Below are 12,185 nucleotides of genomic sequence, written 5' to 3' on the forward strand. Positions count from 1 at the left end.
TGTAAGACTGACAGTGTGGTTTGGAGCTGAGAGGTGCCATCGCCCGTTCTTGTTTCCATTGGGCTGTGGGACGGAGAGGAGCCCATGGCAGCAGTTGTGTCCACAGAGTGGCACTGAACAGAACTACACATCTGCTGTGGGTATTTTGGGCAGGCTGCACTGGAACTAACCCTTTTTGTGGGGGGGTTATGATAATTTGCTGACTGTGTTTAACCTTTGCAACAAAAGCCATTGCCAGTAAGCAATAAACGTCCAACTTCAAACAACAAGAACAATCCTAAGATTCTTTTCTAAGTTGCTTTCACAAGAGTAATCAAGAAGTGCAATTGCTGTTTCAACTGTTTTACAAGAGAAATATATTTGACCTTCAGGAGAATTAGTTGCATTTTTGGCAGATGTCTTTCTAGCGAGTTTAAATGGTACAATATGTTTTGGAGGTGCAGACCACTCTTTTTCCAGTCAGTCATTTTCCTACAATAAATTTCAATGCATACTTTCAGTTATCTCAGACTGCATTTGAGGATCTGGTTTCATTTACTGAGCCTGGCTAGTTTCATGTGCAGCCATCAAGCGCTGCCAGTATGAGTTCCTGCTGCCCATTCATTAGGGGCATGAAGTTCCACTGCTTTTTAAATCCACTGAGATGACCGTTTGTCATTTCTGTCAACAGAGAAATGAGGGACAAATACTGAGGGAAAACATTTCCCACTGTTCCCATTCCCATCTGGAAATGGAGAAAGGCATTTTGCTGATACCAGAACTAGTGAAGTAAGAGGATAATAGTACTCCTTCATTTCAGCCAGTCCTGGTGCAGGTTTCCAGATGCCAAATCCCTTCACTGCTGGCCCATGGCCCTCCTGCCATCTGTAGTGCAGCAGAAGTACATGGAATAGAATAACCAGTGAAGAACAATCTTTTCTTCATCAAGAAATAATGGTGGTGTTATGGGAAGGGAAATCACTCGGGCTCCAGAGCTGGAGTTTCCATTCTCTGCCATGCTCTGCACTTCATATTTGACCCGTGTACCTGGTTTTACTGTGTTCAGCTCTGGGGCTCTCAACATAAGAAGGACATGGAGCAGCTTGAGTGAGTCCAGAGGAGGCCACAGAGATGCTGCGAGGGCTGGAGCAGCTCTGCTCTGGAGCCAGGCTGAGAGAGCTGGGCTGGGGCAGCCTGGAGAAGAGAAGGCTCCTGAAGGGGAGACCTTAGAGCAGCTCCAGTGCCTAAAGGGGCTCCAGGAAACCTGGAGAGGGGCTTTGGACAAGGGCCTGTAGGGACAGGCCAAGGGGAATGGCTTTAACCTGCCAGAGGGGAGATTGAGATGAGCTCTTAGGCAGAAGCTCTTCCCTGTGAGGGTGCTGAGGCGCTGGCACAGGGTGCCCAGAGAAGCTGTGGCTGCCCCATCCCTGGCAGTGTTCAAGGCCAGGTTGGACACAGGGGCTTGGAGCAACCTGCTCTAGTGGAAGGTGTCCCTGCCCGTGGCAGAGGGTTGGAACTGGATGAGCTTTAAGGTCCCTTCCAACCCAAACCATTTCATTATTCTATGGTTTCTCAGTATGTAAAATTGGCACAGGATATTTACATTCTGTTCTGAAACTTTTTTGGTATTTGCAAGTTCTTAACATCTTTGGACAGAAGGAAACACAAAGATATGCTCCTTCACTTGCTGCACATTTTTTTCTTAATGGAAAACTTCTGCTTCTTCCCAGAGGGATGTTTAAGCCCTGTGTAGCAGAAAATACAACCTAGTGGTGAAGTTGACTGTGCCATAGCAACGGGTTGAATACTAGCTTTTCTAACAGGTCTCCCACCTAACAAATATTTAAAAAAACTAGAGCAAGGCCTGGATTAATTTAGTTTATATTTAGATACCTAACTAAGGTGCTGAGGTTAGGAGTTCAGATGGCCTACTGTCCTTTCTTGACAAGAAAGAGAAGTAAGAACCTACAAAGGATGCATTTTAAGCTATTAGAATTGAGTGATTGAAAGCCAGATTAGATGCTTGCAGTCAAAAGGGGTGAATCTGGATCCAAGTGTCCTAATGGGCAGCAAAGAAACCTTTTCATTAGGAGACGCATTACCCCATTTAGTTATCAGTCTCTTGAAAGATACAAATTACTGCTGATTCCAAAGTCTTCTGCTTTCAGAGAAATGCTCCTTTTAAGTAGGTGTGTCTGTGCTTCAAAGATCCTGATTGTCTTGATATAAAAATAGTGTGACATGCAGCTTGACTGATAGAATAAAATTATAGGTTTAGTTCTTGGACAGATAATTCAGTCTCAGAATGTGAGGAGTATTTTTCCCAGAGTGCAGGATCAGAAGCAAAATGAAAACAAAAAGTAGACTTCGTGCTTTTTAATATTTATAAATGATTTTTAGTTCTTGCTTAGAGTTTTAAATGTCATACATATTTAACATGGAACGTGTCACTATATCATCATTCTAACATGCGTTCATTTGCATAGGGAATAGCACTTTATTTAATAAAACATATACTACTTGCACAGCAGAAAGGAAAAGAAAACATTTTCCCAGATGAATAGACATCACGTCAGTACTTACAGCCTCATGTGGCTCATGCAGCCACTATCTGCAAGGTGGTGGTCCATCACAAAGACAGACCTGTGGGAGCAATGAAGTGCCACGTGGAGAGCTCTGCATGAGAACATTCAGCATCAGCCCTGTGGCCACTACACAAGCACTTCCCAAGGTGGTCGAGGGGAAGGCCCTTTTCCAAGTAATCACAATTCAGGCTCTTCACAGCTTTAACACCCTGAACAGCCCCGCCGTGCTCACTGGGGAAGTTAAGAAGAGGTCTAGCAGCCTTTTGTTGTGGTTCACACCAGGAATGGCATGAGTGGGTCAGGCTTCCACCATCCCCCTGGCCTACAGGCAACAGCGATGGCAGATTCTGAATGTGTCCCAGCACATGGAAGGGAAAACAGATGGTTTAGGCCTCTTGAAGAAGTGGCACATAAGAACAACCTGCCTAGGGATGTGGTAGAGTCCTCATCACTGGAGGTTTTCAAGATGCTGTTGGACAGGGTGCTAGATAATATAATCTAGGCTCCCTTTCCCATGAAAAGTTGGACCTTTAAAGGGTTTTTTAAAGGATCTTTAGAGGTCCCTTCCAACCTGAGCTGTTCTATAATTCTACGTCCTCAGGTCCTCACCTAGGAAGACATTAGTATTCCCTCTCTCCTGCCCAAAGTTTTTTGAAACATTCATATCCAACAGGCCATTCTGAACTATTTTATGGGAGGGAAATGTAAGGAGTGCATGTGGTTTTCATGCTGAGGATACCGAAAGACAAGCATTTTCATGGCTTCCTTATCAGCTTCACTTCAGTGGTGAGCAGGAGAGTGAAAACCCATGGAAGAGGTGTCCTGTAGTTGAAGATACCCCCCATCCTTGGAACATACTCTGAGGAATTATTAACCTGCTTCTCCAAAGAGGTCCAGCTGTGAGCTGGCTACTCCTCAGAGGCTATGTGGGGACAAGCACTTATGAGAGGGCCTTCTCCATTAGGAGGAAGAGACCCAATGGGGCATGCGCTGCTTCAGTACTGGGATCTAAAGGGAACTCCACTTGCAAGCTGCCTTTGCATAACAGGAGCAGCACAATAGTTACCACACTGGCAACGTCAAGGTTTCTTGACTAGAGTCTTGCTTCTTCAAGAGAGGCTTTAATAGTTTCCATGAAAAAGGCACTTAAAGCTGCCTTCTTGACTTAATAAGCCTGTCAGGGCAAAAGTCCAACCCACAGGAAGTCTAAAATTTCTGAGGTTGTGAAATATGATGGTAAAACTGCTAAAATGAATTGGTCACAAATATTGCTTTCCTGGCTTTTCCTAATCTCAACAGTTGAGTGGGAATGTTTCAGGTTTAGGTTCCAGCTCTGTCTGTAAATGGAAAAGCTCTCAGTGCTTCATTGAACAGTTGAGTTAAACTGATCCCAACCTGGTTTCATTACCTGGCTGCTTCTTGTACTGGAAGAGCAGAGATATACGTTTACCTTTGTACTGCTTTTAAATCAGAGTATTGCATCTCCATGCAGCATTTTTGCCTTCCTGCCTGACAGCTGCCATGCATTACTCTACTAAATCACTAGCCCACTATTTTCTTTTTCACTGTAAATCACCTTGAGATACTTCAAGAGATGCTATATAAAACTAAATTGATTTGAAATGGCTCTTAAGACAGTCTCCATATGCCATTATAGTTCATATTTCGACTCAGTAGGGTACTAAAAATGCTACTGAATAGGATGTCTAATGTGTATTGTTATCGCCATTAATATACTTCACAGAATATGAAGCACAGCAACAGCATTAGTTTTCTTATCTGAGTTCCTGTTTGGTCTCCTTTCCTCCAGGAAATGCACAGAATAAAGGCCACGTTTGCAGTTTCTTTCTGTGCTGCAAGAGGTTAGCTGGACACAGCAATAACCTCCTCACTCCAGTCCAAGGCTAGCAATGGGTATTTTGCTAAGTGAAAACATGTCTTTGTTTTTATGAACAATTATAGGATAAGGAAGGGAGGGGATAGTCCTGTGAAAGGGACACTGGCGGATCAGCAGTGCCTGGCCTCCATTTGTCTATGGCTAAAATGTGCTCTTCTCTCATATCAGTTTGTTATGGAGAAGAAAACATCTATGTAATACGGGTGAGATGAAATGAAAATGATATATGAGCCCTTCTGCTGGACAAAGCCACGCAGCTGAGTGGAGGCTCCTGCTCACAAACACCCTCTCTCAGCTCTATGCATTCTCTAAGAGCCGTTTTCTTTTTTCACATGCCCCTGCTTTAATCTTGATGCTGAGGATCTTTGCCTTCAGTTGCTCTCTCCTTGAGATTTCTTTCCCCCTTCCTATTTTCACCACCAAAATAAATGCAAACTTCAGCACTCGTGCCTCGGAGTGAGTCATCTTTGCTCATCACTAAAACCTTCTGTCCTCCATAAGGAAAGTTTCGTGTAGCACTTCTTAATGACTCTGGCTGAATCCAGTATTCAAGTACTGAGGCCTCTTCCTCTAACTGTTTACTAAATGCCTTCTAGGGAACATGTTATAATTAGGTTTTGGAATGGCCAAAACAAAAGCTGAATGTCACTGTAAGGGAAGCTCTGAAAGAGAAATATTAAGCTTCTGTAAAGCAATCCTCAGAGTTTAATACAAGACAGAGGCTTTGTGTTTTGAAAGGTGAGCCTTCAGGGACTGTTTTCTACATTGCTACTTTCTCCCACAAATTCAGCTTGTATCACTCATATCCAGCGAGTCATCTCCATCCCCCTGTAAGCTTATTATCTTGTTGATAAAAGGCCAACACAATATCACTTTTCGCTGGCTATAGTGGATGGTCCCTTAAGGCTTGGTCCAAGACTTATCTCCACAGCTAGTTTTCAGATTTTTCTAAACACTATGCACTTCATTAATGACCCAGTTGAAGTAAGCAATGAATGAGGTGTCTGTCTGAATACAGCGTGTTACATGGATTCAGGATGGGCTAGAATTATTTACTTGCTCAAAGCGTTATTCACTGTGTCCTTTGGGTTGCTATTAGGAGGCTTTTCAGGATGCTAAATACTTAAGTAGAAATCCTGGCTTTACTTCAGCTAAGGAGAGTTTTGCCATTTAATTAACTGCCCTGGGACTTTACCCTTTGGCTCAATGGATTTCTCATCTCCCCTTTCTATTGACTTCACTACTCTACAGGCATCATTTTAGCCAGAGATGATAGCATTACTTAGGCCTCTGCTTTGCAGCTAGCATAATCGATACATAATCCAGTCTCCAGAGAAATCAATACATAATTCTTGTTGTTGTTCCAGAGACACCACGATCAATATCTTTGCTGATCACTATGTCTTAGTCCAGGAAAGTACCTTCTCAGCATACTTGCTGCATAAGCTCATCTTTCCGAAGTTCAATTCTGGGAAAATAACAAAGCAGCAGAATGGCAACCCTGTTACTCAAATTAGTGCTTTCTAATCAGAATTTATTTTAATAAGCATTCTTCTGTCACTGGGACTGGGCTGTAACATAGTGTGGCAGAGGAATCTGAAATATCACAGTGTTGCCTTGATTAGGAGTCCCTTTGCTGTGGTCTCAGGCTAAACGGCATTTTCTCACGGTTTGCTCAAGTCCTGTTTCCTCATGCTTTACCCACTGTTTACAATACAAATGTTAGTTAACTAAACACTTACTGAGGATTCCTGTCTCTTGCAGTGGTGCCAAACTGCATGAGAGCCTATGGAAACAACATGGAGTCTGCTCGGTCCTGGTGATGCTGTCCCAGAATAGGTCCTTGGGCAGTCCTGTGTCCTGTCCTTTAGACTGAAGGAGGGCTGCATTTGCAATGCATTTGCTCAGGCTGGTTCAAGGTTTGGGCTGGAGTCATTAACAGCACTGGTTTTATGCTAAGCAGTGCTATTAGTTTAAGCTCTGCTTTTCCTTCCTTATTTTGGAGAGGTTACACTCCCAAGTTCACATGCTTCTTAACTGTTTGTCATTTGTGGTTGGGAAAGTCACTGGGATGACTTGGTCAGTGGGCAAAAGCCATCTAGCTTCCCTGTGTTTGCTGGAATTACTCTCACTTGACCCTTTGGAAAATGGAAGCTTGCTTTAGCTAATTGATGTTAACCACACATGTAAACCTGGCTCACATCTGTCTGCTGAGGCAGGACAGGCCCCCCAGGCTGCTCTCCGAGCCTAGTCTGGCACCCGAAAGGGCTGAGGACACTGTGCAAATAAAGAGCCGTCTGCTCAGGATTATCCAAGCACAGGAAGGATGTAGTTGTCTGCCCTCAGCTAATGAATATGCTCATTATAGTTTCCTCCTCTTGTTTTCAGGGGTCATCTTTTCCCTATCTTCTCTGCATACCCCTCATTACTTCTGCTCCGTTCATATGGATTATCCAATGGCCAGGGAAGTTAATTCTAAACCTTTAAGGTTCATTCAGCTTCCCCAGAAACAACCTTTTCTGCCTGAAAAATTTTGCCCACATGGGAAGAAAGGAATTGGCCTTTTCCAGATGTGTGAAACATTGGCTTGCAAAACATCCAGAAATCTGCAGGAGATGGCTTTTGTGCATTTGAACAGAATGACATTAAAATAGACATCTGGTGAGTCCAGCTTCTTACACTCCCAACACATGTATTGCATCCTTGTTCATCCAAACACAAGGAGGCATCTGGATAGGAGACATGAGGTGTCTCTTTCTGCCCACTGACTACGGGGGAGACCAGGGGCACTTTGAGTGTCCTGATTTTTAGATGATTAAAATGCAGCAAGATAGATTTCACACTAGGTGTGATGTAGAGTACGTTAAATGACATTGCATGGCATATCTACACAGGTGCATGATTCCTCAGTGGTATGGGAGCCCTTTGAACAGACCTCCACAGCCCTTCTATCCACCCATTGCAACTTGCAGCCGCTTCCCTGGTTGGTTCAGCTTTGGAATTGTGAAGCTATAAGTGTAATGGGTCAATAAATGTCTCTCTGAGCTCAGGATTCATTGTGCTAAACTTGAAAGCAGTAACAGGCAACCGTATGCTTGATCCCAACAAAGAAGAGAATGAAGAGGCACATGATGAAAATGGAAGTTAAACGTATCTTATTTCTCATCTGATTCCCTCGTAATAGGAAATTAGGATTCTGGAAAAACATCTATGGACTTCAGCACCTGAGTAACCTCACAAAAATGGGCCAAGCAAATTCAGATGAGATGCCTGAGGCTGACACCTTTGGCTGGGATGGTGCAACTAGAAGAATCACTAAGCTAATAATCTTAGAGTGTATTATTTTAACTTGGAACCAGGAATCGCAGCATTACCATAAGGAATGTGTTAAATTTCACTGAAAACAAATATATTTCATTTCACTAAAATATCACTGTCACTAGATCAGTGTAAAAACAAGAAAATAAGATTATTTTTTTCAAAGTCGTATTATTACAAATGGGTTTAAAAATAATCTGCATATTTAAGTTGTGGATATGTGACACTTCAAACTATCCATGTTTAATATTTTTTCTTCCAGTAATGCAACTACACTTAACAAAACTCACTTAACCTGCATGCCAAGCCTCAGCTTGTATGTTGATTTATTACTTCTTTAATCAAGCCAGACTCTGACCTGAGTCAAAAATACAGCATATAGCAAGTTTATTATCCTGGCACAGACGCTGTTTGTCCAGCAAGCAAAACTGAGGAAGAGCGGAATATGCCACTGCAAACAGTGTGTCATCTCCTACAATAAATGTCTTCCCTCTCAATTCTTTTCAGATGGCTATTACCGTATGATCGTTAATGGATCGTGTGACACAGGTGATTAGGGAATACCCTGTTTCCAGCAGTGTTTGGTAGTGATTTTGTTTGCTTTTGTAGGTGTTTCCAGTCTTTCTGAGTGGGCCACTGGTTCCTGCCCGGTGTTTATTTAATTCACTTCCTAATCCTTTTCAAGGCCTTCCCGAAATCTTTCTTGGATTTTCATTTCTTCATTCAAGTGTTTCCTCAGGATTTTGACTTGCTAATGGAAAAAGATGAAGGCAAATTCTGCAGAATCTCCTTTACAACTGATAGCACCACAGCCATTGATTTGGCTTTCATGCATGAGCTACCTTCATGCAAAGCAAATAGCTCATGGGCTTCAGTGCAAGGATCGCTTGCAGGGGTTACTCATGTTTACAGGCTGATGTCTCAGAGGAGTGAATTCAAGGAGGGATCTGTTTGTTTTCCTGCAGGAAAGCCATTCAATAACGTTGAGGTCGTAAATGAGTGTTTATAGATTTAGGGATTTTTTTTAATGGAACAGATGACGTTTGGTTTACCAGAGGAAGCCAAGCTATGAGTATTGCAACATAAGGTTGCTTGCTAATGTTTAGGCTATCCATCAGTGCACGAGGACATTAAAAGGTAGAAAGGTTCTGATAAAAGGCTGGACACTGGATGTTATCCAAACCTATTAAGCACATGTGATGAGAGAAAAAAAATCTGAGAACAGAAGCTTTCAACATTGTCCTGTCATCTTTGTTGCTACTAATGGTGAGAATACTGTTCTTTTCCCAAAACACTTTATCAAACATCTGGCTGCTTGTAGTAATTCACTGTAGCAATGGCTCAGTCGGGTTGCTAAGAAAAGAGGTTACATGACACTTCCAAGGACTGTGCGAGCAGCCTAACTTTTGGGTAGCTAGAAAATCGTGATTAGTATTAGCCTTCTATTCTGTTTCTTAAACTACCCTCCTCATCCTGCTGACAACTACTGGTACAGGTTCTCTCATCTGTGTTTTCATCCTTTAATCTGTGTGCAAAATGCTTTTGAAGCAGAAAAAAAACAAGTAAAGCATACTTTCCTTTCCCTTGCTTTAAAGCACGTTCATACAAAAGAATTTCAGCTAGCCAGTTTATGAGCACCCCTACACTAATAAACCTGTGCATCTACAGAGAGGAGGAAAGACTTGTTTCTTTGCTAAAGACACCTCTATAAGCAGGTTTCCAAAGATTGCTTTAAAAGTATGGGTGGGGAAGGACTAGGGTTTAAAGAGACTGAAAAGTATCTTGCCAAGCACTTCTTGTGAGGGCCAGTTTCTCACTAATTGAAGTTAAAAGCGTTATCTTCCATGGTGACCAGTTTAGGTTATTAAAATAAGCTGTACCAAAAACCCCATAGCTGGTTGGAATTGTGGTGAGCATTGCTATTTAATTGAAGAGTATAAAGTCTGCAGCTGATTCACTGGACTTGCAAAAGAAGCTGATGAAACAACTAGATTTTGTCTCAAGGGACAATTTGTTATTTCAAAATTACTTTCTATGGAGTTTTAATTGTTTAAGATTTCTTCTGGTCACCTACAGGAGCCAGGAAGATATTTCTCCTTCTTGATCTAGGCAATATTTTCTCTTCCTTTGTTGCTCCGAAACTCATATTGTGGTTACACCCCAAAATTTCTCTGAATCAAATGATTTAACATTCCAAAGAAAACACAGTTTGGATTGGAGTTTTATGGAGGAAACCTTTCGACTCCCACCATTTGCATGGCAGTTGCTTGTTTGCTACTGTCAGGAATAGAAATATGGTTTCTAGAAAGGAGCAGCTACAAAAGAGAACAGGAAAACCAAGGTATAGTTTGATAGCAGACCCTGTTGCTGGTTACCAGGAGAGTCAAGAAAAATACTTCGTATACTTCCTATGCACTTGTCAGAAAGGAAACCTCGGTGATTGCCACGTTTCTCCAAGGAAGACTACAACTTGTACCCCAAAGAGGAAGAATGCTGGAAACCCAGAGAAGAACTGGTGCTTTTCCTACCAGTGGGCTTGCTGAGGCCCAAGAGGCAGCCCAGTGGGTCCAGAGCAAGCCAGTCAGGCTGAAGCTACATCAGATCTACTGCAGTAAATGAGTTAATGAACTGAGGTGGCTAGCATTGCCTTTTGCAATGGATTAGTACAACCCCTTCAGGCACAAGAACATGTTCAGTTGTTTGCTGAGGGCTCTGTTGTCTTCAGTCAATTATTTTTCTGTGTGTCAACACGTTTTGATAGTTTAGTAGAAATATGAGGGAAAACAGATTCATCGTGACTCCAGATCAGCTTGCAGCTACAAAACAAACCCCACAGTTGGTAGGCAGTGCTGATTTGCTTCATTTAGCTACCAGCAAGTGATCTTGCCCTCCGTACTGAAAATACCATTTGATCAGCGAACAGGATCGGGTTCATTTTTTTCCTCTGCCATTAACCCACTCTGTAATCCTGGGTGAGGTATTTCATGTCTTTGGCCCCTGTTCCCATTCCCAGTGAGACTGATTTGCTTTGGAAGCTTTAACTCTCATGACCTCTGTGTGTAGTGCCTGGCATTACAGATCCCCATTCTCAGGTATAATGTCTATACACTGTCATAATAGATAAATTGCTACTTATAACACAGCTGCTTTCCATGCTCCCTGTCCACCTCACTGCCAATTCCTACATCTGTCATCTCAAAGCAAATATCCTGGAATTCTAAAGCCTTCTGCTTTACTGTTTTGCCTCATACAGACTTTGTGGTAGGAAAAAAAATGAAAAGAAAATGCAGAAGTTGATTACTTAAAGTGTTGCAGCTGCTCCTGATGTAGAATTGGCTGTTTACTACGTATACAGCTAAAACTGGACAAATAAGATCAGACACAGGGCAAGAAAAAAGAACGTTCCAGCATTTTTGTGCATGACACCAAAAAGTGTCAGGAGACTGCATGTGTTGTGACAGTGCTGGGAACCTTTCCCTCACTAGGTTGAAACACATGCCTAACCCAGGCTTCACAAAATCAGGTTATGAAAACATTCCACAACAAAGTAGCTTAAAACCATTAAAAATATTTCAGTCAATGAACGAAAGTACCACCAAGACACTCTATCTCCTCCTCCATTGCTTTCCTTTGCACTTCTCTTTGGATTTGATGATCTCAAAGGTCTTTTCCAACCCTTCCATCAGTCACCAGCTTCATGGTCAGTACTTCCCAGGCTGTAGCTCAGAATGAATCTCAGTTGGCATTGGCCTGCCCCTGCCCGAAGTGAGGAGGTGGAGGGACATCAGAGTTACCCAGAGTGGCTCCAGACATCTCCCTATGGTGGGGCAAGAAGAGCCCAGGCTGTGCCCTGCACTGGCACGTTCCTGCTCTGAGGGCAGCAAGCAGACCCCAGTGGAGATACCACACACCAGTTCTTGGGGTGAATCTAGCCACAAGTAGCAGATCAGCCTTGGAGGCACAAAGAGGCATAATTTCATGACCTCTATTTTGCCTTCCATTACCTTTCCCCTTTGAAAACAGGCATTACCTGTGCACATAAATTAGTCTTTCCCTAATTTTGCACCTACTAGCATGACTTGCCTTTATCTACCTAGTCTTCTCTAGTAACTGCTCTGATTACAGTCCTCCTTATGCCTCCTTAGAAGTGTTTGCCTCAAAGAATACTGAGGACAGTCACCCCTGATGATCATACCATAGCTACCTGTCCCAGTAACTACTCCCTCTGCTTTGCTGAGCCTTCCTCAAACATCTGGAGAACGATGTGACCCTGCAAAAGCAACAGCAAAAATGGCATTGCATGTGGCAGACTTCCCATCCTTGACACAAACCATTGCTCTCCGTTGCTGGTCTTGGGTCATGGCCGGGTGAGTACAAATCAAATGCAGCAACATAACAGCTGGATG

The 12,185-nt window shown here is 42.8% G+C and overlaps 1 protein-coding gene across 4 annotated transcripts in view; it reads left to right on the forward strand.

The window, feature by feature from the left end:
• Positions 1 to 12,185, forward strand: part of GRK5 (G protein-coupled receptor kinase 5) — a 174,160-nt gene that overhangs the window by 119,738 nt on the left and 42,237 nt on the right. The window lies entirely within an intron of this gene.

The sequence above is a fragment of the Strigops habroptila genome, chromosome 5 (assembly GCF_004027225.2).
Source record: "Strigops habroptila isolate Jane chromosome 5, bStrHab1.2.pri, whole genome shotgun sequence".
NCBI lineage: Eukaryota > Metazoa > Chordata > Aves > Psittaciformes > Psittacidae > Strigops > Strigops habroptila.